This window comes from Arachis hypogaea, chromosome 1 (assembly GCF_003086295.3).
Source record: "Arachis hypogaea cultivar Tifrunner chromosome 1, arahy.Tifrunner.gnm2.J5K5, whole genome shotgun sequence".
Taxonomy (NCBI): Eukaryota; Viridiplantae; Streptophyta; class Magnoliopsida; order Fabales; family Fabaceae; genus Arachis; species Arachis hypogaea.
The window spans coordinates 99632687-99660686 of NC_092036.1; the positions used below are offsets into that span (position 1 = coordinate 99632687).

Consider the following 28000-nt stretch of genomic DNA (forward strand, 5'->3'; position numbering starts at 1 on the left):
TATATTTTAGCCACTAGGAGCTTTTTGAGTTTTGCAATTTCATTATTTAGGTAGCATCGCTGGATTTGATGGAGTTTCACAACACAAGAATAAAAGGAGATGGCTGCGAGGAGTCGACACACACGCGTGCCTGACGCGTGTGCGTGAATTGGGGTATCCATGCGATGCGTGCGCGTGACCGAACGAGTACGCGTTGAATTGAAGATTTGCTCAGCGACGTGTGCGCGTGATCGATCGCGACCTGCGTGACTGCGAAAAGACCATCGACGCGTACGCGTGACTGACGCGTACGCGTGACATGCGCCACATGCAGAAAACGCAAAAACCGCTGGGGGTGATTTCTGGGCCCCATTTTTAGCACCAAGTTAGGCGCGATCCAGTAAAGCCAATGGTCCCCACGTTATAAGACCTGGAGTAGTTAGTTAATTCTGATTTAAATTCAAATTTGATTTTAAAATAGGAAAAGATATTATCCTAATTTTAAATATTAGATTTAAAATTAATTAAGGATTAGATATAAAAGGGGAGACTTCTCTTCTATTAGGAGATTACATTAGGGAATTCTATACAAATTTACTTCCATATTCCATGAGCAACTAATCCTCTATTGTTAAGGTTAGGAGCTCTGTCTATTTGTATGGATTGATTTTCTTGCTTTTTCTATTTTAATTTATGCATGGATTTATAAATTTAAGAATTGTTTTCGTTCTTTATTTTATGAATTGGGTAGAACGGAAGTATGACCCTCTTTCTATTTGAGTCTTGTCAAACTTGGAAAAGCTCTTTAACTTGAACAACAGCTTGAAAACATATTCTCCTAAATTTTAATTATTGATTTAACGGGATACGTGACATATAATCCTTTTATTTTGGGTAATTAGAGTTTTTTGTGGCATATAAACTGGAATTGATCATGTAGCTTCTAATTGAATTAATTGACCAAGGAATTGGCAGTTAATGAATTTTAGAGGAGACTAGAAAGGTCTAAGAATTAGGTCTAGTCACATAAAGTTGCCATAAATTAAATCCTACATAATTTAAAATAGTTAGTAAAAAAGTAAATCCGAAAAATAGATAACTCTGAAGCCTTTAACTATTTCTCAATTTTTATTCCCAACATTTTTACTTGCCTTTCTTCAATATTTTTTATTACTCAAACACTCTTTTATGTTTGTCTAACTAAGCCTATCAAACACTATTGTTGCTTAATCCATCAATCCTCGTGGATCGACCTTTCCTCACGTAAGGTATTACTTGTTACGACCGGTACACTTGTCGGTTAGTTAGTGTGTTGTAAAATATCGCACCAATAACATGGGCAATCATCAATGTCTTCATCCAGTGAAAAAATGTTAACTATCTAAAAATTTAGAAGCTTCTAAGTTCTAACAAATATCCAATTCTAAAAACAGATTAATATCCTGATTGAAATACTAATAAAGTTTTCTGGCAACTTTGAATTAATCATTTAGCACCTATATAATGAGAAGCCCAGATTATATTTTGACACCATAATAAACGTTAGTAACTTTGATTATATTAGCAATAAACAAAAGATTTAACCCACAAGGTAAAGAATAGTTATTAATAGTAGAATTATAAGCATGATGTTATGGTAGTTCTAGAAGATAGTTGAGGTTATCAGAACCAAAATAAATGACCATAAACAAAGACCTTACTATTTAAACAAAAATGAAAATTTGAGTATGTGCAAGGAAATTGGAAAACAATAAATAAGAAGGCACAATCTATAATGTAGAATCTTAATATAATAGGTAAAAAGGACCATACCTTTTAGAATAGTGCCAGTAAATCCATTGTGCATCTAGGACACAAAGTCTTCTCCACAAATCCGCAATTCCAACCGAACGAAGAAAATCATATAAGAGAGCAAATTTATCCAATAATTATCAAATAAACAAATTAATATGAGAGAAAGAAATTAGTGAACCAAATGAAGAGTATTTACAACAAACTCTAGTACAACATTAACTTTTTGAGGTCCACTGTGAAAAGAAAAAATATATGTAAAAAAAACTAACCTTAAAAACTCTAAAAACATGAAACCGATCGAAAACCAACAAACCAAAGCTTAATAATAAAAATAAAATCAAAACTGAGAAATTTGCTTTTATAGCACCCTCATGGCCTGAATTTCTTTTTTTACCCTTGGCAGACATGTTATCCAAAATGCCACGTCCACTTTTTACCAAAACTATATAACAAAACTGCTTTAGAATCAAAACTATAGTAATAAAATTTATAACAGAGAGAACCTGTAAAAATAAAAATAAAATTAAAGAGAAATGCAAAGTGGGAGAAAAACAAAATAAAAAGAGGCAATGTATGATGTAAAAGTTTAAAGAATCTATAGAAGAACACTCACAATTCACAAGATCAGATCACTACAAAAAAAATTAGACCATATTTTTTTTTACTTATATAAAGACAATTTTCTCATAATAGTGCTTATTTACTTATTTTGTGCACTCCATCAATTTTTTTTCTCGAATTGATTCTAAATTTTCATTAACAAAAAAAATATAGAAAAGAACATTGTGCAACGAATTATCAATGTAAGGGCTATTAATTAAAAATCAACATGTACATGTAGGAAAAATATAGTACTTTACACTCCTCATCCTCTTTAACTAATTGAACTTTAAGTTTCTGAATTCTAGAATTAAGGCTATCCACTTCTGAGAACTCTCATCCAGGTAAACCTTTTATATACATACATTGCAACTATAATAGAATCATTAGTAATTTAGTATCCATCAACTAAAAAGACAATGTATTTTCTTTTGTTATTTTATTCAGAGAAATGAATTTCAAGGTGAATTCCATAAATATTCTCATGAAAACCTAAAACAAACACCTCAGCGTCAAAAGTAGAGACACCTTGACATAGTAGACTTCTAAAGTGCACAAGTCCACATCATAAGAGCTAAGATCTAGCCCATGCCCCCAAAACACTATAAGCATCATTAGCCCCAACCAAATCTAGGAATAAGCTTCAGTAAAATCACTCACGAGAAATCATTTCAAACGGCACTGGTGTGTGTATGCAAACTCCACACTTTCGTACAGCAGCAGTATCCGCAAGTGTCCTGGATAGTCCAAGTAATACCTAAGCGAGTCAGGGTCGATCCCACGAGGATTGTGGCTTGAAGCAAGCTATGATTGTCTGTAGGTCTTAGTCAGGCGGAATCAGAAGGAGTTGGAATATTATGTAAACCTTGAATGATTATATGTCATAAATGCTTGGATGAAATAATAGGAATTATATGATGGAAATTGAGTCGAGAGTCGGAGTTGCTTTGTCTTTCTGAATTAACTCCGGTACTATCATCTTCTTTGCTTATGAATGATATTCTTCTATGGCAGGCTGTAAGTGATCAAAGCTATTGCCCGTGGTCATTGATCTCCTCTGCTACATATTGAATGCCAGGGCCCTTGTCATTCATTCCAATGGAGGGTGAAGCGCTAGCAGGCTATTCTCTTGGCGATCCTACTCAAAGCGCCACAGACAAGGTCGAATCTTTCGGATTAGAGAACGTTGGTTCTTTGAAATAGCCTATACCACGGAGACCTTAATCTCCCTGTAGATCAGCTGAATTGGTGTCTCAAGAAGTCCCCAACGAAATTGTGGATTAACCGTCTGAGAGATGTATAAACATAGCTGTCGGCTTGTGCTTTTCTTCCAGGTACTCATACGAACCTAAGTAGACACGGGTGTTTATCAGGCACGTTCATCTTAATGTGATGAATAGAGCTAATTTGTTAGATCATCTTGTTCATCATGATGAAGCTCGGATATACATCTTAGAGATAGATCCAAAACAGATCGAAGAAGAAACAATAGTACTTTTATTAATTCATAAGACTCAGCAGGGCTCCTCCCCTCAACCTAGGAGGTTTAGAAACTCATACTGAGGTAGAATACAATGTAAAACATGTATAATAAGAAAAAGTGATGTATCCTCTGAATGACATGAATAAAATCCTTCAAATACTAAACTAATGACTAGTAAGGGTACAACAGTCTTTTTGGTGCAAAGATCCACTTCTGGGGCCCATTTGGTAAGTGTTTGGGCTGAGCTTGATGAGATCCATGTAATATGAGGTCTTCTGGATGTTGAACGACAGCTAGGGAGTCATCTCTGGGCTTTTGAACATTGGGCTCTGCTTCCTTGGGCGCTGGATGCCAGAAAAGGGCAGGAAGCTGGCGTTGGATGCCTATTTTGGGCCTTCTAATCCGAAACAACATATAGACTATTATACATTGCTGGAAAGCTCTGAAAGTCAGCTTTCCCTAGCAGTTAAGAACACTCCATTTGGATTTATCTGACTCCAGAAAATCTCTTCCAAGTGCAGGGAGGTCAGATCTGGACAACATCTGTAGCGCTTTCTCTGTCTCTGAATCAGACTCCTGCTCCATCTCCTCAAATTCAGCCAGAAAATACCTGAAAAGATACAAAAACACACAAACTCAAAGTGGAATCCAAAAATGTTAAATTAACACTAAAACTTGTAAAAACTTATTAAAAACTAAGTAAAACCTATTAAAAACTATATGAAAACTATGCCAAAAAGCGTATAAAATATCCGCTCATCACAATACCAAACTTAAACAGTTGCTTGTCCCCAAGCAACTAAAAATAAAATAGGATAAAAAGAAGAGTAGGATGCAATAAGTTTATGAGTTTTCAATGAAGCTCAGTCAATTAGATAAGCGGATTTTAGTAGCTTTTTGTTTCTGAATAGTCTTGGCATCTCACTATCCATTGAAAATCAGAATGGATGGCATCTTTAGGAACTTAAAATCTAGATGGTTTTATTGACTCTCCTAGTTAAGCATATTTGATTCTTGAATATAGCTTTTTAGAGTCTTGGCCATGACCCTAAGTACTCTGTTTTCCAGTATTACCACTGGATACATTCATGCCACAGACACTTTATCCGGGTGAACCTTTTCAGATTGTGACAAAGCTTTGCTAGAGTCCCCAGATAGAGGTGTCCAAAGTTCTTAAGCACACTCTTTTTGCTTTGGACCACGACTTTAACCGCTCAGTCTCAAGCTTTCCACTTGACACCTTCACGCCACAAGCACATGGTTAGGGACAGCTTTGTTTAGCCGCTTAGGCTAGGAATTTATTCCTTTGGGGCCTCCTAACCACTGATGCTCAAAGTCTTGGGCCCTTTCACCCTTGCCTTTTGGTTTAAAAGGTTATTAGCTTTTTCTACTTCTTTTGCTTTTTTTGTATACTCTCTTTTTTTGCTACTTTTTCTTACTTCAAGAATCAATTTTTAGATTTTTCAGATTATTGGTGGACGAAATTGTGATCCTCTTTGTATTTGCATGAGATTTAGAAATTGGCTCTATTGGAATTTATGATCACAACTCCGTTCAACTTAACCAGCAAGTGTACTGGGTCATCCAAGTAATACCTTACGTGAGTAAGGGTCAATCCCACAGAGATTGTTGGTATGAAGCAAGCTATGGTCACCTTGTAAATCTCAGTTAGGAAGATTAAATGGTTATAGGTTTCGAAAATTAATAATAAATGGAAAATAAAAAGGGATAGAAATACTTATGTAAATCAATAGTGGGGATTTCAGATAGGCGTGTGGAGATGCTAGAATCCTTTCGAATCTCTACTTTCTTCTTACATTCATCCAATCCTTCTTACTCCTTTCCATGGCAAGCTGTATGTAGGGCATCACCATCATCAATGGCTACTTTTAATCCTCTCAGGAAAATGGTCCTATGCGCTGTCACTGCACGACTAATCGTCTCGAGGCATCACCCTTGTTGAAGGCTACATCCCATCCTCTCAGTGAAAATGGTCCAAATGCTCTGTCACAGCACGGCTAATCATCTGTCGGTTCTCAATCAGGTTAGAGTAGAATCCATTGATTCTTTTGCGTTTGTCATCACGCCCAGCCTTCAGGAGTTTGAAGCTCGTCACAGTCATTCAATACTGGAATCCTACTCGGAATACCACAGACAAGGTTAGACTTTCCTGATTCCCAGGATCCTACTCGGAATACCACAGACAAGGTTAGACTTTCCGGATCCCCATGAATGCCACCATCTATCTAGCTTATACCACGAAGATTCTGTTGGGGAATCTAAGAGATATGCGCCCGGCCTAGAGTAGAACGGAAGTGGTTGTCAATCACGCGCGTTCATAGGTGAGAATGATGATGAAGTGTCACGGATCATCACATTCATCAAGTTGAAGTGCAACGTATATCTTGGAATAAGAATAAAAGAGAATTGAATAGAAAGTAATAGTAATTGTATTGAAACTTGAGGTACAGCAGAGCTCCACACCCTTAATCTATGGTGTGTAGAAACTCCACCGTTGAAAATACATAAGTGAAAGGTTCAGGCATGGCCGAATGGCCAGCCCCCATGGTCTAAGATCACATAAACTGGTCAAAGATGAAACGTGGTCAAAAGACTACTAATACAATAGTTAAATGTCCTATATATACTAGACTAGCTACTAGGGTTTACATGAGTAAGTAATTGATGCATAAATCCACTTACGGGGCCTACTTGGTGTATGTTTGGGCTGAGCTTGGTCTATCCACGAGCTGAGGCTTCTCTTGGAGTTGAACTCCAAGTTATAACGTGTTTTGGGCGTTCAACTCCGGATCATGACGTGTTTCTGGCGTTTAACTCCAGACAGCAGCATGTACTTGGCGTTCAACGCCAATTTATGTCGTCAATTCCCAAATAAAGTATGGACTATTATATATTGCTGGAAAGCTCTGGATGTCTACTTTCCAACGCCGTTAAGAGCGCGCCATTTGGAGTTCTATAGCTCTAGAAAATCCATTTCGAGTGCAGGGAGGTCAGATTCCAACAGCATCAGCAGTCCTTTTGTCAGCCTTTTTCAGAGTTTTGCTCAAGTCCCTCAATTTCAGCCAGAAATTACCTGAAATCACAGAAAAACACACAAACTCATATTAAAGTCCAGAAATGTGAATTTAACATAAAAACTAATGAAAACATCCCTAAAAGTAGCTTGAACTTACTAAAAACTACCTAAAAACAATGCCAAAAAGCGTATAAATTATCTGCTCATCACAACACCAAACTTAAATTGTTGCTTGTCCCCAAGCAACTGAAAATCAAATAGGATAAAAAGAAGAGAATATACTATAAATTCTAAAATATCAATGAATATTAATTCTAATTAGATGAGCGGGACTTGTAGCTTTTTGCTTCTGAACAGTTTTGGCATCTCACTTTTTTCTTTGAAGTTCAGAATGATTGGCTTCTCTAGGAACTTAGAATTTCGGATAGTGTTATTGACTTTCCTAGTTAAGTATGTTGATTCTTGAACACAGCTACTTATGAATCTTGGCCGTGGCCCTAAGCATTTTGTTTTCCAGTATTACCACCGGATACATAAATGCCACAGACACATAACTAGGTGAACCTTTTCAGATTGTGACTCAGCTTTGCTAGAGTCCCCAGTTAGTGGTGTCCAGAGCTCTTAAGCACACTCTTTTGCTTTGGATCACGACTTTAACCACTCAGTCTCAAGCTTTTCACTTGGACCTTCATGACACAAGCACATGGTTAGGGACAGCTTGATTTAGCCGCTTAAGCCTGGATTTTAATTCCTTGGGCCCTCCTATCCATTGATGCTCAAAGTCTTTGATCCTTTTTACCCTTGCCTTTTGGTTTTAAGGGCTATTGGCTTTTTCTGCTTGCTTTTTCTTTTTCTTTCTATTTTTTTTTGCAAGCTTTTTACTTTTCACTGCTTTTTCTTGCTTCAAGAATCAATTTCATGATTTTTTAGATCATCAATAACATTTCTCTTTATTCATCATTCTTTCAAGAGCCAACAATTTTAACATTCATAAACAACAAGATCAAAAATATGCACTGTTTAAGCATTCATTCAGAAAACGAAAAGTATTGTCACCACATCAATATAGTTAAATTAAATTCAAGGATAAAATCGAAATTTTATGTACTTCTTGTTCTTTTGAATTAAAACATATTTTATTTAAGAGAGGTGAAGGATTCATGGAATTTATTCATGGCTTTTAAGACATGGTTACTACATACTAATGATCATGAAGTAGAGACACAAAACATAGATAAACATGTAACATAAAAACCGAAAAACAGAAAGAAATAAGAACAAGGAATGAATCCACCTTTAGTGGTGTCTTCTTCTTGAAGGACCAACAATGTTCTTAAGCTCTTCTATGTCCCTTCCTTGCCTTTGTTGCTCCTCCCTTATTGCTCTTTGATCTTCTCTTATTTCATGGAGAACGATGGAGTGCTCATGATGTTCCACATTGTGGCTCAAATCTTCTAAGGAAGTGTTGAGTTGTTCCCAATAGTTGTTGGGAGGAAAGTGCATCCCTTGAGGCATCTCAGGGATTTCTTGATGATGAGTTTCCTCATGCATCTCTTGAGAACCGTGGAGGGTCTCTCTTGCTTGCTCCATCCTTTTCTTGGTGATGGGCTTATCCTCTTCAATGGGGATGTCTCCTTCTATGATAACTCCAGCTGAGTAACATAGATGGCAAATAAGGTGACGAAAAGCTAGCCTTGCCATGGTGGAGGGCTTTTCGGCTATTTTGTAGAATTCATTAGAGATGACTTCATGAACTTCTACTTCCTCTCCAATCATGATGCTATGAATCATGATGGCCCGATCCACAGTAACTTCAGATCGGTTGCTAGTGGGAATGATGGAGCGTTGAATGAACTCCAACCATCCTCTAGCTACAGGCTTGAGGTCCAGTCTTCTTAGTTGAACTGGCTTGCCTTTGGAGTCTCTCTTCCATTGAGCTCCTTCCACACATATGTCCATAAGGACTTGGTCCAACCTTTGATTAAAGTTGACCCTTCTAGTGTAGGGGCGTGCATCTCCTTGCATCATGGGCAAGTGGAACGCCAACCTCACATTTTCTGGACTAAAATCTAAGTATTTCTCCCGAACCATTGAGAGATAATTCTTTGGACTCGGGTTCATACTTTGATCATGGTTCCTAGTGATCCATGCATTGGCATAGAACTCTTGAACCATTAAGATTCCGACTTGTTGCATGGGGTTGGTTAGGACTTCCCAACCTCTTCTTCGGATCTCATGTCGGATCTCCGGATACTCATTTTTCTTGAGCTTGAAAAGGACCTCAGGGATCACCTTCTTCTTTGCCACAACATCATAGAAGTGGTCTTGATGGCTCTTGGAGATGAATCTTTCCATCTCCCATGACTCGGAGGTGGAAGCTTTTGTCTTCCCTTTTCCTTTTCTAAAGGATTCTCCGGCCTTAGGTGCCATTGATGGTAATGGAAAACAAAAAAGATTATGCTTTGACCACACCAAACTTAAAATATTGCTCGAAAGAGGGGGTTGTATTGTGTGAAAATGAAGTAGAATGAAAGGGTATATATAGGGAAAGGGGAGAGGGTAGGTTCGGCCATTAAGGGTGGGATTGGGTGGGAAAATGTTTTTGAATTTTGAAGGTAGGTGGGGTTTATGGGGAAGAGTGGATGGATGTGAGTGGTGAAGGGAGTAATTGGGAAGAGAGATTGAGGTGATTGGTGAAGGGTTTTGGGAAGGAGTGTCATGGGGAAGAGTAAAATAGGATTAGGAGGTAAGGTGGGAATATGTTAGGTGGGGATCCTGTGGGGTCCACAGATCCTGTGGTGGCAAGGAATTCCATCCCTGCACCAAATAGGCATGTAAAATGCCTTTGCACACTATTCTGGCGTTTAAACGCCGAGGTAATGCACATTCTGGGCGTTCAACGCCCACATGTAACATGTTTCTGGCGTTGAACGCCAGTTTCATGCTTGTTACTGGCGTTCAGCGCCAGCTTTTCCTCTAGGCACATTTCTGGCGTTCAAACGCCAGAATGTTGCTTGTTTCTGGCGTTCAGCGCCAGATTCATGCTCTGTTCTGGCGTTGAACGCCAGCCAGATGCTCCTTACTGGCATTGAACGCCAGGATGTGCTTCCTCCAGGGTGTGATTTTTCTTCTGCTGTTTTTTTTATTCTGTTTTTAATTTTTATATTTTTTTCGTGACTCCTCATGATCATGTACCTAATAAAACACAAAACAATAATAAAATAAAAGAAAAATTAGATAAATAAAATTGGGTTGCCTCCCAACAAGCGCTCTTTTAATGTCATTAGCTTGACAGTGGGCCCTCATGGAGCCACAAAGGTGATCAGGTCAATATTGTATAGTCCCAACACCAAACTTAGAGTTTGGATATGGGGTCTTAACACCAAACTTAGAGTTTGATTGTGGCCTCCCAACACCAAACTTAGAGTTTGACTGTGGGGGCTCTTCTTGACTCTGAACTGAGAGAAGCTCTTCATGCTTACTCTTTTTTGCCACAGAGGGATGGCCATGTGCCTTAAACACAAGGTAGTCCCCATTCAATTGAAGGACTAATTCACCTCTGTTGACATCTATCACAGCTCCTGCTGTAGCTAGGAAAGGTCTTCCAAGGATGATGCATTCATCCTCTTCCTTCCCAGTGTCTAAGATTATGAAATCAGCAGGGATGTAAAGGCCTTCAACCTTTACTAACATGTCCTCTACTATTCCATAAGCTTGTCTCAATGACTTGTTTGCCAATTGTAATGAGAATATGGCAGGCTGTACCTCTATGATCCCCAGCTTCTCCATTACAAAGAGTGGCATAAGATTTATCCCTGACCCCAGATCACACAGAGCTTTTGTAAAGGTCATGGTGCCTATGGTACAAGGTATTAAGAATTTGCCAGGATCTTGTCTCTTTTGAGGTAGAGTTTGCTGAATCCAGGTATCTAGTTCATTAATGAGCAAGGGAGGTTCACTTTCCCAAGTCCCATTACCAAACAACTTGGCATTCAGCTTCATGATAGCTCCTTGGTGCACGAAATTGTGATCACTACAACTTCGCACAACTAACCAGCAAGTGCACTGGGTCGTCCAAGTAATAAACCTTACGCGAGTAAGGGTCGATCCCACGGAGATTGTTGGTATGAAGCAAGCTATGGTCACCTTGTAAATCTTAGTCAGGCAAACTCAAATGGGTATAAATGATGCATGAATAAAACATAAAGATAAAGATAGAGATACTTATGTATATCATTGGTGAGAGCTTCAAATAAGCGTATGAAGATGCTTTCCCTTCTGTCTCTCTGCTTTCCTACTGTCTTCATCCAATCCTTCTTACTCCTTTCCATGGCAAGCTTATGCAAGGGTTTCACCGTTGTCAGTGGCTACCTCCCATCCTCTCAGTGAAAATGTTCCTATGCTCTGTCACAGCATATGGCTAATCAGCTGTCGGTTCTCGGTCAGGCCGGAATAGAATCCAATGATTCTTTTGCGTCTGTCACTAACGCCCCACCTGCTAGGAGTTTGAAGCACGTCACAGTCATTCAATCATTGAATCCTACTCAGAATACCACAGACAAGGTTAGACCTTCCGGATTCTCTTGAATGCCGCCATCAGTTCTCGCCTATACCACGAAGATTCCGGTTAAAGAATCCAAGAGATAAACACTGGAGCCTTGTTGCTTGTAGAACAGAAGTGGTTGTCAGTCACTTTGTTCATAAGTGAGAATGATGATGAGTGTCACGGATCATCACATTCATCAAGTTGAAGAACAAGTGATATCTTGGACAAAGAACAAGCGGATTTGAATAGAAGAACAATAGTAATTGCATTAATACTCGAGGTACAGCAGAGCTCCACACCTTAATCTATGGTGTGTAGAAACTCCACCGTTGAAAATACATAAGAACAAGGTCTAGGCATGGCTGTGAGGCCAGCCCCCAATGATCTAAGAACTAGATGTCCGAAGATGAAAATACAATAGTAAAAGGTCCTACTTATAGAGAACTAGTAGCCTAGGGTGTACAGAGGTGAGTAAATGACATAAAAATCCACTTCCGGGCCCACTTGGTGTGTGCTTGGGCTGAGCAATGAAGCATTTTCGTGTAGAGACTCTTCTTGGAGTTAAACGCCAGCTTTTGTGCCAGTTTGGGCGTTTAACTCCCATTTAGGTGCCAGTTCCGGCGTTTAACGCTGGAATTTCTGAGGGTGACTTTGAACGCCGGTTTGGGCCATCAAATCTTGGGCAAAGTATGGACTATCATATATTGCTGGAAAGCCCAGAATGTCTACTTTCCAACGCCATTGAGAGCGCGCCAATTGGGCTTTTGTAGCTCCAGAAAATCCACTTCGAGTGCAGGGAGGTCAGAATCCAACAGCATCTGCAGTCCTTTTCAGTCTCTGAATCAGATTTTTGCTCAGGTCCCTCAATTTCAGCCAGAAAATACCTGAAATCACAGAAAAAACACACAAACTCATAGTGAAGTCCAGAAAAGTGAATTTTAACTAAAAACTAATAAAAATATACTAAGAACTCAACTAAAACTACCAAAAACATACTAAAAACAATGCCAAAAAGGGTACAATTTATCCGCTCATCACAACACCAAACTTAAATTGTTGCTTGTCCCCAAGCAACTGAAAATCAAATAAGATAAAAAGAAGAGAATATACTATAGACTCCAAATTATCAATGAAACTAAGCTCCAAATTAGATGAGCGGGACTAGTAGCTTTTTGCCTCCGAACAGTTTTGGCATCTCACTTTATCCTTTGAAATTCAGAATGATTGGCTTCTTTAGGAACTCAGAATCCAGATAGTGTTATTGATTCTCCTAGTTAAGTATGATGATTCTTGAACACAGCTACTTATTGAGTCTTGGCCGTGGCCCAAAGCACTCTGTCTTCCAGTATTACCACCGGATACATACATGCCACAGACACATAATTGGGTGACCCTTTTCAGATTGTGACTCAGCTTTGCTAAAGTCCCCAACTAGAGGTGTCTAGGGTTCTTAAGCACACTCTTTTTGCCTTGGATCACAACTTTATTTCTTTCTTTTTCTCTTTCTTTTTTCTTTTTTTTTCGTCTCTCTTTTTTTTTCACTTCTTCTCCCTTTTTTTTTGTATTCACTGCTTTTTCTTGCTTCAAGAATCATTTTTATGATTTTTCAGATCCTCAGTAACATGTCTCCTTTTTCATCATTCTTTCAAGAGCCAACAGTTTTAACATTCATGAACAACAAATTCAAAAGACTTATGCACTGTTCAAGCATACATTCAGAAAACAAAAAGTATTGTCACCACATCAAACTAATTAAGCCAGTTTTAAAGATGAATTTGAAATCCTGTACTTCTTGTTCTTTTGTAATAAAAACAGTTTTCATTTAAGAAAGGTGATGGATTCATAGGACATTCATAACTTTAAGGCATAGACACTAAGACACTAATGATCATAAGACACAAACATTGACAAACATAAGCATAAAAATTCGAAAAAACAAGAAATTAAAGAACAAGGAGATTAAAGAACGGGTCCACCTCAGTGATGGCGGCTTGTTCTTCCTCTTGAAGGTCTTATGGAGTGCTTGAGCTCCTCAATGTCTCTTTCTTGTCTTTGTTGCTCCTCTCTCATGATTCTTTGATCTTCTCTAATTTCATGGAGGAGGATGGAATGTTCTTGGTGCTCCACCCTTAGTTGTCCCATGTTAGAACTTAATTCTCCTAGGGAGGTGTTTGGTTGCTCCCAATAGTCTTGTGGAGGAAAGTGCATCCCTTGAGGTATCTCAGGGATCTCATGATGAGAGGGGTCTCTTGTTTGCTCCATCCTTTTCTTAGTGATGGGCTTGTCCTCATCAATGGGGGTGTCTCCCTCTATGTCAACTCCCACTGAATAACAGAGGTGACAAATGAGGTGAGGAAAGGCTAACCTTGCTAAGGTAGAGGACTTGTCCGCCACCCTATAGAGTTCTTGGGCTATAACCTCATGAACTTCCACTTCTTTTCCAATCATGATGCTATGAATCATGATGGCCCGGTCTAGAGTAACTTCGGACCGGTTGCTAGTGGGAATGATTGAGCGTTGGATAAACTCCAACCATCCTCTAGCCACAGGCTTGAGGTCATGCCTTCTCAATTGAACCGGCTTCCCTCTTGAATCTCTCTTCCATTGTGCGCCCTCTTCACATATGACTATGAGGACTTGGTCCAACCTTTGATCAAAGTTGACCCTTCTTGTGTAAGGATGCTCATCTCCTTGCATCATAGGCAAGTTGAACGCCAACCTTACACTTTCCGGACTAAAATCCAAGTATTTCCCCCGAACCATAGTAAGATAATTCTTTGGATCCGGGTTCACACTTTGATCATGGTTCTTGGTGATCCATACATTGGCATAGAACTCTTGAACCATCAAGATTCCGACTTGTTGAATGGGGTTGGTAAGCACTTCCCAACCTCTTCTTCGGATCTCATGGCGGATCTCCGGATATTCACCCTTTTTGAGTGAAAAGGGGACCTCGGGGATCACCTTCTTCAAGGCCACAACTTCATAGAAGTGGTCTTGATGCACCCTTGAGATGAATCTATCCATCTCCCATGACTTGGAAGTGGAAGCTTTTGCCTTCCCTTTCCTCTTTCTAGAGGTTTCTCCGGCCTTGGATGCCATAAATGGTTATGGAAAAACAAAAAGCAATGCTTTTACCACACCAAACTTAAAAGTTTTGCTCGTCCTCGAGCAAAAGAAGAAAGAAGAGAGTAGAAGAAGAAGAAATGAGGAAGAAGGGGGTGGCTTTGTGTTCGGCCAAAGAGGGGGAGAAGTGGTGTTTAGGTTGTGTGAAAATGAAGGGGTGAAGAAGGGTTTATATAGGAGGTGGGGGGTCATGGTTCGGTCATATGTGGGTGGGTTTGGGAGGGAAAGTGGTTTGAATTTGAATGGTGAGGTAGGTGGGGTTTTATGAAGGATGGATGTGAGTGGTGAAGAGAAAGATGGGATTTGATAGGGGAAGGGTTTTTGGGGAAGAGGTGTTGAGGTGATTGGGTGAAGAAGAAGAGAGAGGGTGGTGGGGTAGGTGGGGATCCTGTGGGGTCCACAGATCCTGAGGTGTTAAGGAAAAGTCATCCCTGCACCAAATGGCATGCAAAATCACGTTTTGAGCCAATGCTGGTGTTAAACGCCGGGCTGGTGCCCATTTCTGGCGTTTAACGCCAGGTTCTTGCCCCTTTCTGGCGTTTAACGCCAGTCTGGTGCCCCTTTCTGGCGTTAAACGCCCAGAATGGTGCCAAACTGGGCGTTAAACGCCCACCTGCTAGCCTTACTGGCGTTTAAATGCCAGTAAGTTCTTCCTCCAGGGTGTGCTGTTTTTCTTCCTATTTTTCATTCTGTTTTTGCTTTTTCAATTGATTTTGTGACTTCTTATGATCATCAACCTACAAAAAAAAAAATAACAAAAGAGAATAGATAAAATATAACATTGGGTTGCCTCCCAACAAGCGCTTCTTTAATGTCAGTAGCTTGACAGAGGGCTCTCAATGAGCCTCACAGATACTCAGAGCAATGTTGGAACCTCCCAACACCAAACTTAGAGTTTGAGTGTGGGGGTTCAACACCAAACTTAGAGTTTGGTTGTGGCCTCCCAACACCAAACTTAGAGTTTGACAGTGGGGGCTCTGTTTGACTCTGATTTGAGAGAAGCTCTTCATGCTTCCTCTCCATGGTGACAGAGGGATATCCTTGAGCCTTAAACACAAAGGATTCTTCATTCACTTGAATGATCAGTTCACCTCCATCAACATCAATCACAGCCTTTGCTGTGGCTAGGAAGGGTCTGCCAAGGATGATAGATTCATCCATGCACTTCCCAGTCTCTAGGACTATGAAATCAGTAGGGATGTAATGGTCTTCTATCTTTACCAAAATATCCTCTACAAGTCCATGAGCTTGTTTTCTTGAGTTGTCTGCCATCTCTAATGAAATTTTTGTAGCTTGCACCTCAAAGATCCCTAGCTTCTCCATTACAGAGAGAGGCATGAGGTTTACACTTGACCCTAAGTCACACAGAGCCTTCTTGAAGGTCATGGTGCCTATGGTACAAGGTATGGAAAACTTCCCAGGATCTTGTCTCTTTTGAGGTAATTTCTGCCTAGACAAGTCATCCAGTTCTTTGGTGAGCAAAGGAGGTTCATTCTCCCAAGTCTCATTTCCAAATAACTTGTCATTTAGCTTCATGATTGCTCCAAGGTATTTAGCAACTTGCTCTTCAGTGACATACTCATCCTCTTCAGAGGAGGAATACTCATCAGAGCTCATGAAAGGCAGAAGTAAGTCCAATGGAATCTCTATGGTCTCATTTTGAGCCTCAGATTCCCATGGTTCCTCATTAGGGAACTCATTGGAGGTCAGTGCACACCCATTGAGGTCTTCCTCAGTGGCGTTCACTTCCTCTCCTTCCTCTCCAAATTCGGCCATGTTGATGGCCTTGCACTCTCCTTTTGGATTTTCTTCTGTATTGCTTGGAAGAGTACTTGGAGGGAGTGCAGTAACTTTCTTGCTCAGCTGTCCCACTTGTGCCTCCAAATTCCTAATGGAGGATCTTGTTTCAGTCATGAAACTTTGAGTGGTTTTGATTAGATCAGAGACCATGGTTGCTAAGTCAGAGGGGTTCTGCTTAGAATTCTCTGTCTGTTGCTGAGAAGATGATGGAAAAGGCTTGCCATTGCTAAACCTGCTTCTTCCACCATTATTGTTGAAACCTTGTTGAGGTCTCTCTTGATTTTTCCATGAGAAATTTGGGTGTTTTCTCCATGAAGAATTATAGGTGTTTCCATAGGGTTCTCCTAGGTAATTCACCTCTTCCATTGAAGGGTTCTCAGGATCATAAGCTTCTTCTTCAGATGAAGCATCCTTAGTACTGCTTGGTGCATTTTGCATTCCAGACAGACTTTGAGAAATCAAATTGACTTGTTGATTCAATATTTTATTCTGAGCCAATATGGCATTCAGAGTGTCAATCTCAAGAACTCCCTTCTTCTGACTTGTCCCATTGTTCACAGGATTCCTTTCAGAAGTGTACATGAATTGGTTATTTGCAACTATTTCAATGAGCTCTTGAGCTTCTGTAGGCGTCTTCTTCAGATGAAGAGATCCTCCAACAGAGCTATCCAAAGACATCTTGGATAGTTCAGAGAGACCATCATAGAAAATACCTATGATGCTCCATTCAGAAAGCATGTCAGAAGGACATTTTCTGATTAATTGTTTGTATCTTTCCCAATCTTCATAGAGGGATTCACCATCCTTCTGTCTGAAGGTTTGGACTTCCACTCTAAGCTTACTCAATTTTTGAGGTGGAAAGAACTTTGCCAAGAAGGCATTGACTAGCTTTTCCCAAGAGTCCAGGCTTTCTTTAGGTTGAGAGTCCAACCATATTCTAGCTCTGTCTCTTACAGCAAAAGGGAATAGCATCAGTCTGTAGACCTCAGGGTCAACCCCATTAGTCTTGACTGTGTCACAGATTTGCAAGAATTCAGCTAAAAACTGATGAGGATCTTCCAATGGAAGTCCATGGAACTTGCAATTCTGTTGCATTAGAGAAACTAATTGAGGCTTAAGCTCAAAGTTGTTTGCTCCAATGGCAGGGATAGAGATGCTTCTCCCATAGAAGTCGGGAGTAGGTGCAGTAAAGTCACCCAGCACCTTCCTTGCATTGTTGGCATTGTTGTTGTTTTCAGCTGCCATAGGTTCTTCTTCTTTGAAGAATTCGGTCAGGTCCTCAACAGAGAGTTGTGCCTTAGCTTCTCTTAGTTTTCGCTTCAAGGTCCTTTCAGGCTCAGGGTCAGCTTCAACAAGAATGCCTTTGTCTTTGTTCCTGCTCATATGAAAGAGAAGAGAACAAGAAAATGTGGAATCCTCTATGTCACAGTATAGAGATTCCTTGAGGTGTCAGAGGAAGAAGAAAAATAGAAAGAAAGAGGTAGAAGAATTCAAACTTAATCAGATAGAGTTCGAATTGTGCATTAAGAAGGAGTAATACTCCATAAACAGAAGGATGTGAGAAGAGAGGAAGAAAATTTTCGAAAATTAAGTTAAAAAGATTTTAAAATATTTTGAAAAACACTAATTAATTTTCGAAAATAAAAGTGGGGAAGAAATCAAGTGATTTTTGAAAAAGATTTTGAAATTAGAAATCAAAAAGATATGATTGAAAACTATTTTGAAAAAGATGTGGTTAAGAAGATATGATTGGTTTTAAAAAGATGTGATTGAGAAGATATGATTTGAAAAACATTTTAAAAAGATTTGATTTTAAAAATTAATGACTTGCCTAACAAGAAAAGATATGATTCAAACATTAAACCTTTCTCAACAGAAAAGGCAATATACTTGAAATGTTCAATCAAATCATTAATTGTTAGTAAGTATCTTTGAAAAAGGAAAGAAATTGATTTTGAAAACATTTGATTGAAAAGATTTGATTTTGAAAAACTTTGAAAACTTGAGAAAAAATTGATTTGAAAACAAAATCTTCCCCCTTGTGCCATCCTGGCGTTAAACGCCCAGAATGGTGCACATTCTGGCGTTTAACGCCCAATGCACTACCTTTTTGGGCGTTAAACGCCCAACCAGGCACCTTGGCTGGCGTTTAAACGCCAGTCTGTCCTTCTTCACTGGGCGTTTTGAACGCCCAGCTTTTTCTGTGTAATTCCTCTGCAGTATGTTCTGAATCTTCAATTCTCTGTATTATTGACTTGAAAAGACACAAATTAAAAATATTTTTGGATTTTTAATAATGAGGAATAATCAAAATGCAACTAAAATCAAATAACAATGCATGCAAGACACCAAACTTAGCAGTTTGTATACTACTGACACTAACAAGATGAGAATGCATATGAGAAACAACAAAACACTCAAGTCAATAGAATTCAAAGATCAAAACAAGGAAATCATCAAGAACAACTTGAAGATTAATGAAGACACATGCATGAATTCGAAAAATACAAGAAGAACAGAAACATGCAATTGACACCAAACTTAAAATGAGACTCTAGACTCAAACAAGAAATATTTTTGGATTTTATGATTTTGTAATTTTTTTGGGTTTTTCGAAAATTAAGTGAAAAGGAAAATAAAGGTATCAAAATTCTTAATGAGAATTCCAGGAATCATGCAATGTTAGTCTAAAGCTTTAGTCTAAAGAAATTAGACATGGCCGGCCAAGCTTCAGCAGGACATTGCATTCAAGAGCTAAATTGATGAGAATCAATCAGCTTTGGTGATGATAAGAACATCACCTTGAAACACTAGAATTCATTCTTAAGAACTCTGAAGAAAAATACCTAATCTAAGCAACAAGATGAACCGTCAGTTGTCCATACACAAACAATCCCCGGCAACGGCGCCAAAAACTTGGTGCTGTTGCCGGATTTTGGCACTGATGTTACCGGACCAAAAGCTTGCTCAAAACTAGAACAATCCCCGGCAACGGCGCCAAAAACTTGGTGCACGAAATTGTGATCACTACAACTTCGCACAACTAACCAGCAAGTGCACTGGGTCGTCCAAGTAATAAACCTTAACGCGAGTAAGGGTCGATCCCACGGAGATTGTTGGTATGAAGCAAGCTATGGTCACCTTGTAAATCTTAGTCAGGCAAACTCAAATGGGTATAAATGATGCATGAATAAAACATAAAGATAAAGATAGAGATACTTATGTATATCATTGGTGAGAGCTTCAGATAAGCGTATGAAGATGCTTTCCCTTCCGTCTCTCTGCTTTCCTACTGTCTTCATCCAATCCTTCTTACTCCTTTCCATGGCAAGCTTATGCAAGGGTTTCACCGTTGTCAGTGGCTACCTCCCATCCTCTCAGTGAAAATGTTCCTATGCTCTGTCACAGCATATGGCTAATCAGCTGTCGGTTCTCGGTCAGGCCGGAATAGAATCCAATGATTCTTTTGCGTCTGTCACTAACGCCCCGCCTGCTAGGAGTTTGAAGCACGTCACAGTCATTCAATCATTGAATCCTACTCAGAATACCACAGACAAGGTTAGACCTTCCGAATTCTCTTGAATGCCGCCATCAGTTCTCGCCTATACCACGAAGATTCCGGTTAAAGAATCCAAGAGATAAACACTGGAGCCTTGTTGCTTGTAGAACAGAAGTGGTTGTCAGTCACTTTGTTCATAAGTGAGAATGATGATGAGTGTCACGGATCATCACATTCATCAAGTTGAAGAACAAGTGATATCTTGGACAAAGAACAAGCGGATTTGAATAGAAGGACAATAGTAATTGCATTAATACTCGAGGTACAGCAGAGCTCCACACCTTAATCTATGGTGTGTAGAAACTCCACCGTTGAAAATACATAAGAACAAGGTCTAGGCATGGCCGTTAGGCCAGCCCCCAATGATCTAAGAACTAGATGTCCGAAGATGAAAATACAATAGTAAAAGGTCCTACTTATAGAGAACTAGTAGCCTAGGGTGTACAGAGGTGAGTAAATGACATAAAAATCCACTTCCGGGCCCACTTGGTGTGTGCTTGGGCTGAGCAATGAAGCATTTTCATGTAGAGACTCTTCTTGGAGTTAAACGCCAGCTTTTGTGCCAGTTTGGGCGTTTAACTCCCATTTAGGTGCCAGTTCCGGCGTTTAACGCTGGAATTTCTGAGGGTGACTTTGAACGCCGGTTTGGGCCATCAAATCTTGGGCAAAGTATGGACTATCATATATTGCTGGAAAGCCCAGGATGTCTACTTTCCAACGCCGTTGAGAGCGCGCCAATTGGGCTTTTGTAGCTCCAGAAAATCCACTTCGAGTGCAGGGAGGTCAGAATCCAACAGCATCTGCAGTCCTTTTCAGTCTCTGAATCAGATTTTTGCTCAGGTCCCTCAATTTCAGCCAGAAAATATCTGAAATCACAGAAAAAACACACAAACTCATAGTGAAGTCCAGAAAAGTGAATTTTAACTAAAAACTAATAAAAATATACTAAGAACTCAACTAAAACTACCAAAAACATACTAAAAATAATGCCAAAAAGGGTACAATTTATCCGCTCATCACTCCTAAATATTGAGCAACTTGCTCTCCAGTCATATCTTCATCCTCTTCAAAGGAAGGATAGTTTTCAGAGCTCATGAATGGCAGAAGGAGATTTAATGGAATCTCTATGGTCTCTATATGAGCCTCAGATTCATTTGGATCCTTAATAGGAAACTCCTTCTTGCTTGAGGGACGTCCCAGGAGGTCTTCCTCACTAGGATTTTCGTCCTCCTCCTCCCTTGTGCATTCGGCCATGTTGATTACATCAATGGCCTTGCATTCTCCTTTTGGATTCTCTTCTGTATTGCTTGGGAGAATACTGGGAGGAGTTTCAATGACTTTCTTACTCAGCTGGCCCACTTGTGCCTCCAGATTTTTGATGGAGGATCTTGTTTCACTCATGAAACTGAAAGTGGCCTTTGACAGATCAGAGACTAGATTGGCTAAATTAGAAGTGTTTTGTTCAGAATTCTCTGTCTGTTGCTGAGAAGATAATGGAAAAGGCTTGCTATTGCTCAGCCTATTGCGTCCACCATTGTTAAAGCCTTGTTGAGGCTTTTGTTGATCCTTCCATGAGAAATTAGGATGATTTCTCCATGATGAATTATAGGTGTTTCCATACGGTTCACCCATTTAATTAACCTCTGCCATTGCAAGGTTCTCAGGATCATAAGCTTCTTCAGAAGCTACCTCTTTATTACTGTTGGATGCATTTTGCCATCCATTCAGATTTTGAGAGATCATGTTGACTTGCTGAGTCAACACTTTATTCTGAGCCAATATGGCATTCAGAGCCTCAATCTCAAGAACTTCTTTCTTCTGAGGTATCCCATTATTCACGGAATTCCTCTCAGAAGTGTACATGAATTGGTTATTTGCAACCATGTCAATTAGTTCTTGAGCTTCTGCAGGCGTTTTCTTTAGGTGAATAGATCCACCTGCAGAATGGTCCAATGACATTTTCAAAAATTCAGATAGACCATAATAGAATATATCTAATATGGTCCATTCTGAAAACATGTCAGATGGACACCTTTTGGTCAGCTGCTTGTATCTTTCCCAAGCTTCATAGAGGGATTCACCATCTTTTTGTTTGAAGGTTTGAACATCCACTCTCAGCTTGCTCAGCTTTTGAGGAGGAAAGAATTTATCCAAGAAGGCTGTGACCATCTTATCCCAGGAGTCCAGGCTGTTCTTAGGTTGTGAATCCAACCAGATTCTAGCTCTGTCTCTTACAGCAAAAGGGAAAAGCATGAGTCTGTAGACCTCAGGATCAACTCCATTCGTCTTAACAGTCTCACAGATCTGCAAGAACTCAGTTAAAAACTGGTAAGGATCTTCAGATGGAAGTCCATAAAACTTGCAGTTTTGTTGCATTAAGGCAACTAGCTGAGGTTTCAGCTCAAAATTATTTGCTCCAATGGCAGGAATGGAGATGCTTCTTCCATCAAATTTGGACGTGGGTTTGGTAAAGTCACCAAGCATCCTTCTTGCATTATCATTATTGGGTACTGCTGCCATCTCCTTCTCTTGTTCGAAAATTTCTGAAAGGTTACTTCTGGATTGTTGTAATTTAGTTTCTCTTAATTTCCTCTTCAGAGTCCTTTCAGGTTCTGGATCAATTTCAACAAGAGTGCCTTTTTCCTTGTTTCTGCTCATATGAAAGAGAAGAAAACAAGAAAAGAAGAGGAATCCTCTATGTCACAGTATAGAGATTCCTTTGTGTTAGTAGGAGAAGAAAGGGGAGAAGAGTGAAGAAGAATGGGTTCGGATTATTAGATAAAGAGAGGTGAAGAGAAGTGTTAGTAAATAAATAATTAAATAGAAGAAGAAAAGAGAGGGAGAATTTCGAAAATAATTTTGAAAAAGGGGTTAGTAATTTCGAAAATTAAAGATAAGATATAATCAAAATTAAAATTTGAAACAAAAAGAATTTTTGAAAAAGAGATGAGACATTTTCGAAAATTAGAGAGGGAAAAGTAGTTAGTTGGTTTTGAAAAAGATAAGAAACAAACAAAAAGTCAAATAGTTAGTTGAAGAAGATATTAAAGTCAAATTTAAAAAGATAAGAAGATAAGAAGTTAGATAAAATAATTTGAAATCATATTTGAAAAAGATAAGATAAAAAGATAAGATTTTTAAGAAAAAGATATTTTGAAAAAGATTTAATTTTTAAAATTACTTAACTAACAAGAAACTAAAAGATATGATTTTAGAATTTAAAGATTGAACCTTTCTTAACAAGAAAGTAACAAACTTCAAATTTTTGAATCAATCACATTAATTGTTAGTGTAATTTCAAAAATATGATATAAAGATAAGAAAAAAAATTTGAAAATATTTTGAAAAATATTTTTGAAATTTTCGAAAAAAAGGAAAAAATGGAAAAGATCTGATTTTTGAAAAAGATAAGATTTTTAAAATTGAAAATTTGACTTGACTTATAAGAAACAACTAATTTTTAAAATTTTTTGACCAAGTCAACCCAAAATTTCGAAAATTTGGAGAAAATTAAGGAAAAGATATTTTTTTAATTTTTTTGAATTTTTAATGATGAGAGAGAAAAACATAAAAAATGACCCAAAACATGAAAATTTTGGATCAAAACACATGATGCATGCAAGAACACTATGAATGTCAAGATGAACACCAAGAACACTTTGAAGATCATGATGAACATCAAGAACATATTTTTGAAAAAAATTTTATGCAAAGGAAACATGCAAGACACCAAACTTAGAAATCTTTCATGCATGGACTCTAACAAACGAAAAATGCATATGAAAAACAACAAAAGATACAAAACAAGAAAACATCAAGATCAAACAAGAAGACTTACCAAGAACAACTTGAAGATCATGAAGAACACTATGAATGCATGAAATTTTCAAAAAAATAATGCATAAAATTTAAAAACATGCAATTGACACCAAACTTAAAAATTGACTCAAGACTCAAACAAGAACACAAAATATTTTTGGTTTTTTTTTTATTTTATGATTTTTTTTGTATTTTTATTAATTTTTTTTCGAAAAAAAAGTTTTGGAAAAACGAAAAAGAAAAGAAAAATTTTGAAAAAGTTTTTTTGAAAAGTTTTGAAAAGAAAATTACCTAATCTGAGCAACAAGATGAACCGTCAGTTGTCCATACTCGAACAATCCCCGGCAACGGCAACAAATACTTGGTGGACGAAATTGTGATCCTCTTTGTATTTGCATGAGATTTAAAAATTGGCTCTATTGGAATTTATGATCACAACTCCGTTCAACTTAACCAGCAAGTGTACTGGGTCATCCAAGTAATATCTTACGTGAGTAAGGGTCGATCCCACAGAGATTGTTGGTATGAAGCAAGCTATGGTCACCTTGTAAATCTCAGTTAGGCAGATTAAATGGTTATAGGTTTCGAAAATTAATAATAAATGGAAAATAAAAAGGGATAGAAATACTTATGTAAATCAATAGTGGGGATTTCAGATAGGCGTGTGGAGATGCTAGAATCCTTTCGAATCTCTACTTTCTTCTTACATTCATCCAATCCTTCTTACTCATTTCCATGGCAAGCTGTATGTAGGGCATCACCATCATCAATGGCTACTTTTAATCCTCTCGGGAAAATGGTCCTATGCGCTGTCACTGCACGGCTAATCATCTGGAGGCATCACCCTTGTTGAAGGCTACATCCCATCCTCTCAGTGAAAATGGTCCAAATGCTCTGTCACAACACGGCTAATCATCTGTCGGTTCTCAATCAGGTTGGAGTAGAATCCATTGATTCTTTTGTGTTTGTCATCACGCCCAGCCTTCAGGAGTTTGAAGCTCGTCACAGTCATTCAATACTGGAATCTTACTCGGAATACCACAGACAAGGTTAGACTTTCTGGATTCCCAGGATCCTACTCGGAATACCACAGACAAGGTTAGACTTTTTGAATCCCCATGAATGCCGCCATCTATCTAGCTTATACCACGAAGATTCTGTTGGGGAATCTAAGAGATATGCGCCTGGCCTAGAGTAGAATGGAAGTGGTTGTCAATCACACGCGTTCATAGGTGAGAATGATGATGAGTGTCACGGATCATCACATTCATCAAGTTGAAGTGCAACGTATATCTTGGAATAAGAATAAAAGAGAATTGAATAGAAAGTAATAGTAATTGTATTGAAACTTGAGGTACAGCAGAGCTCCACACCCTTAATCTATGGTGTGTAGAAACTCCACCGTTGAAAATACATAAGTGAAAGGTTCAGGCATGGCCGAATGGCCAGCCCCCATGGTCTAAGATCGCATAAACTGATCAAAGATGAAACGTGGTCAAAAGACTACTAATACAATAGTTTGTCCTATATATACTAGACTAGCTACTAGGGTTTACATGAGTAAGTAATTGATGCATAAATCCACTTACAGGGCCTACTTGGTGTATGTTTGGGCTGAGCTTGGTCTATCCACGAGCTGAGGCTTCTCTTGGAGTTGAACTCCAAGTTATAACATGTTTTGGGCGTTCAACTCCGGATCATGACGTGTTTCTGGCGTTTAACTCCAAACAGCAGCATGTACTTGGCGTTCAATGCCAATTTACGTCATCAATTCCCGAATAAAGTATGAACTATTATATATTGCTGGAAAGCTCTGGATGTCTACTTTCTAACGCCGTTGAGAGCGCGCTATTTGGAGTTCTATAGCTCCAGAAAATCTATTTCGAGTACAGGGAGGTCAGATTCCAACAGCATCAACAGTCCTTTTGTCAGCCTTTTTCAGAGTTTTGCTCAAGTCCCTCAATTTCAGCCAGAAATTATCTGAAATCACAGAAAAACACACAAACTCATAGTAAAGTCCAGAAATGTGAATTTAACATAAAAACTAATGAAAACATCCCTAAAAGTAGCTTGAACTTACTAAAAACTACCTAAAAACAATGCCAAAAAGCGTATAAATTATCCGCTCATCAATTATCAATAATATTTTTTCTTTTTTCTTATTCTTTTAAGAGCCAGCATTATAAAATTCAACTTCAAATATGCACTATTTATTCTTTCATTCAGAAAACTAAAGCAATGTAACCCAATCAAATTAATGTAACTATTCTTTATTGGAAAGCTCAAAAATCTATGCATCTTTATTTCTTCTAAAAAAATTTACTATTTTATTCATGTTCAATGATGATAAGAGGAATAATTTATAGCTAATTGGAAAAATATAAATTTATTAATTACTACTAATGCCTATGTAATCCTAAAAATTAAAAGATGTAAAAATTAAATTAAAAATAAAAACTTAATTACTACTAGTGATTATAAAACTCTAAATTAGGATGGAATTACTTGAGACAGAAAAAAAATAGGAATTAAAATAACCACAGAGTTGAAACTCAACAACCTTCAGCTTGGGAGATGTTGTTTTCTTCAGGCTGTGGGACACATGGCTCTTCAACTTGAGGGGCGCATGGCTCTCTAGCTGGAGGGGCGCATGGCTCTTCAGGAGAAAGCTTCTGGTGCTTCAGCTCCTCAAGATCACGCCCTTGCTTCTTTTGCTCTTTGATCAGTTTGCAAATCATGCTAGTCTGATCTTGCTGCTCCTCTCTGAGCTGATCCAACGTGCTTTGTAAATGAATTACAGATGCCTTCAGATGGTCCCAGTACTCCATTGGAGGGATCTCTTGGGATGCCTCTGGTGCCTTCCTCTTTAGGTTATCATCTTCTATCTGGAAGCTCTCCATCACCTGCTTGGTGATTAGTTTTTCCACTGGAATAAGGTTATCCTCTTGGATTAGAACCTTAGCCTCCTTGCATAGGTGGAATATGAGATTTGGATAAGCCATCATGGCCTTAGTGGAATCTCTGTTTGCTAGCTTGTAAATCTCAAGGGGAATTATTTGGTGGACTTCCACCTCATTCCCTATCATGATGCAGTAGATCATTATTGCTCTTGCAACATTGACTTCAGATCGGTTACTTGTGGGGAGTATGGAGCGCCCAATGAAGTCAAGCCATCCTCTGGCTACAGGGTTGAGGTCGGCCCCAGATAGCTGGCATGGCTCTTCTTGTGTATTCTCAAACCATTGAGTTCTGGGCAGGCATATGTCCTTTAGGACTTGGTCCAACTTTTGGTTGGCTACAATTCTTCTATTGTATGACTCACGGTCATCCTTCAGCAGGGGTAGTTTGAAGATCTCTCTCTCACCCTATCCTGGTGAAAATATATGATCATCCCCCTGACCATGGTGCGAAAAATGTAGAAGGCTGTTCCATCTTTCTTTTACTTATTTGTCATCCACAGATTCGCATATAATTTTTGAATCATGCTGTACTCAACATTAAATTCTGGATCACTTAGAATCTCCCAGCCTCTCCTTCGAATCTGCATCTTGATATCTGGGTATTCTTCTTCTCCAAGGTTGAATCCCACTTCAGAGATTAATGGCCTGCCTTTTGCTCATTATCTTACGATAATCTGCCTCATGCTGCTTGGTGAAGAAGTAAACAGATTTGGAAACAACTGTTGAGTTGTCTTCTTTTTTATTCTTTGGGGCGATCTTGCCACTTCTTGGAGCCATGAGATTGAATTCTTGATGAGGGAACATGGCTTCTGCCAAACCAAACTTAAAAATTTGCTTGTCCTCGAGTAAAATATAAGAAAGGAAGAAGTAGAAAAGAGAATAGAAGAGGTGAAGAGAGGGAAGAGAACACGAATGAGAGGGGATGAGTGATGGAAGGGGGTACGGTCATCATATATAGGGAAGGGGGAGGGATTTTTCGAAAAAGATAAAAGATAAAAGATAAAAGATAAAGATTAAAAGATAAAGATAATGTTTAAAAGATAAAAGATAAAAAAATAAAAGATAAAAGATAAAAGATAAAAGATAGAAATTAAAAGATAAAGATAAAGATTAAAAGATAAAAGATAAAAGATAAAAGGTAAAAGATAAAGATAAAGATTTTTGAAAAAAAAAGTTGTTAATTTTAAAAGATAAGAAAGGATTAAAAGAGGATAGAAAAGTCATTAAAGGCAAGAATTGAATGGATTAAAAAATATTTTGAAAGATTTTGAAAACAAGTTGTAAAAGTTATACAATT

General features: G+C 38.5%; 1 protein-coding gene and 1 non-coding gene across 2 annotated transcripts in view; both read left to right on the forward strand.

Moving 5' to 3' along the window:
- Nucleotides 1–28000, forward strand: part of LOC112702600 (uncharacterized) — a 123566-nt gene that overhangs the window by 67436 nt on the left and 28130 nt on the right. The window lies entirely within an intron of this gene.
- On the forward strand, nt 17098–17205 carry LOC112716769 (small nucleolar RNA R71). Its single transcript, XR_003160466.1, has one exon. It is a non-coding gene; the product is annotated as a small nucleolar RNA R71 (small nucleolar RNA).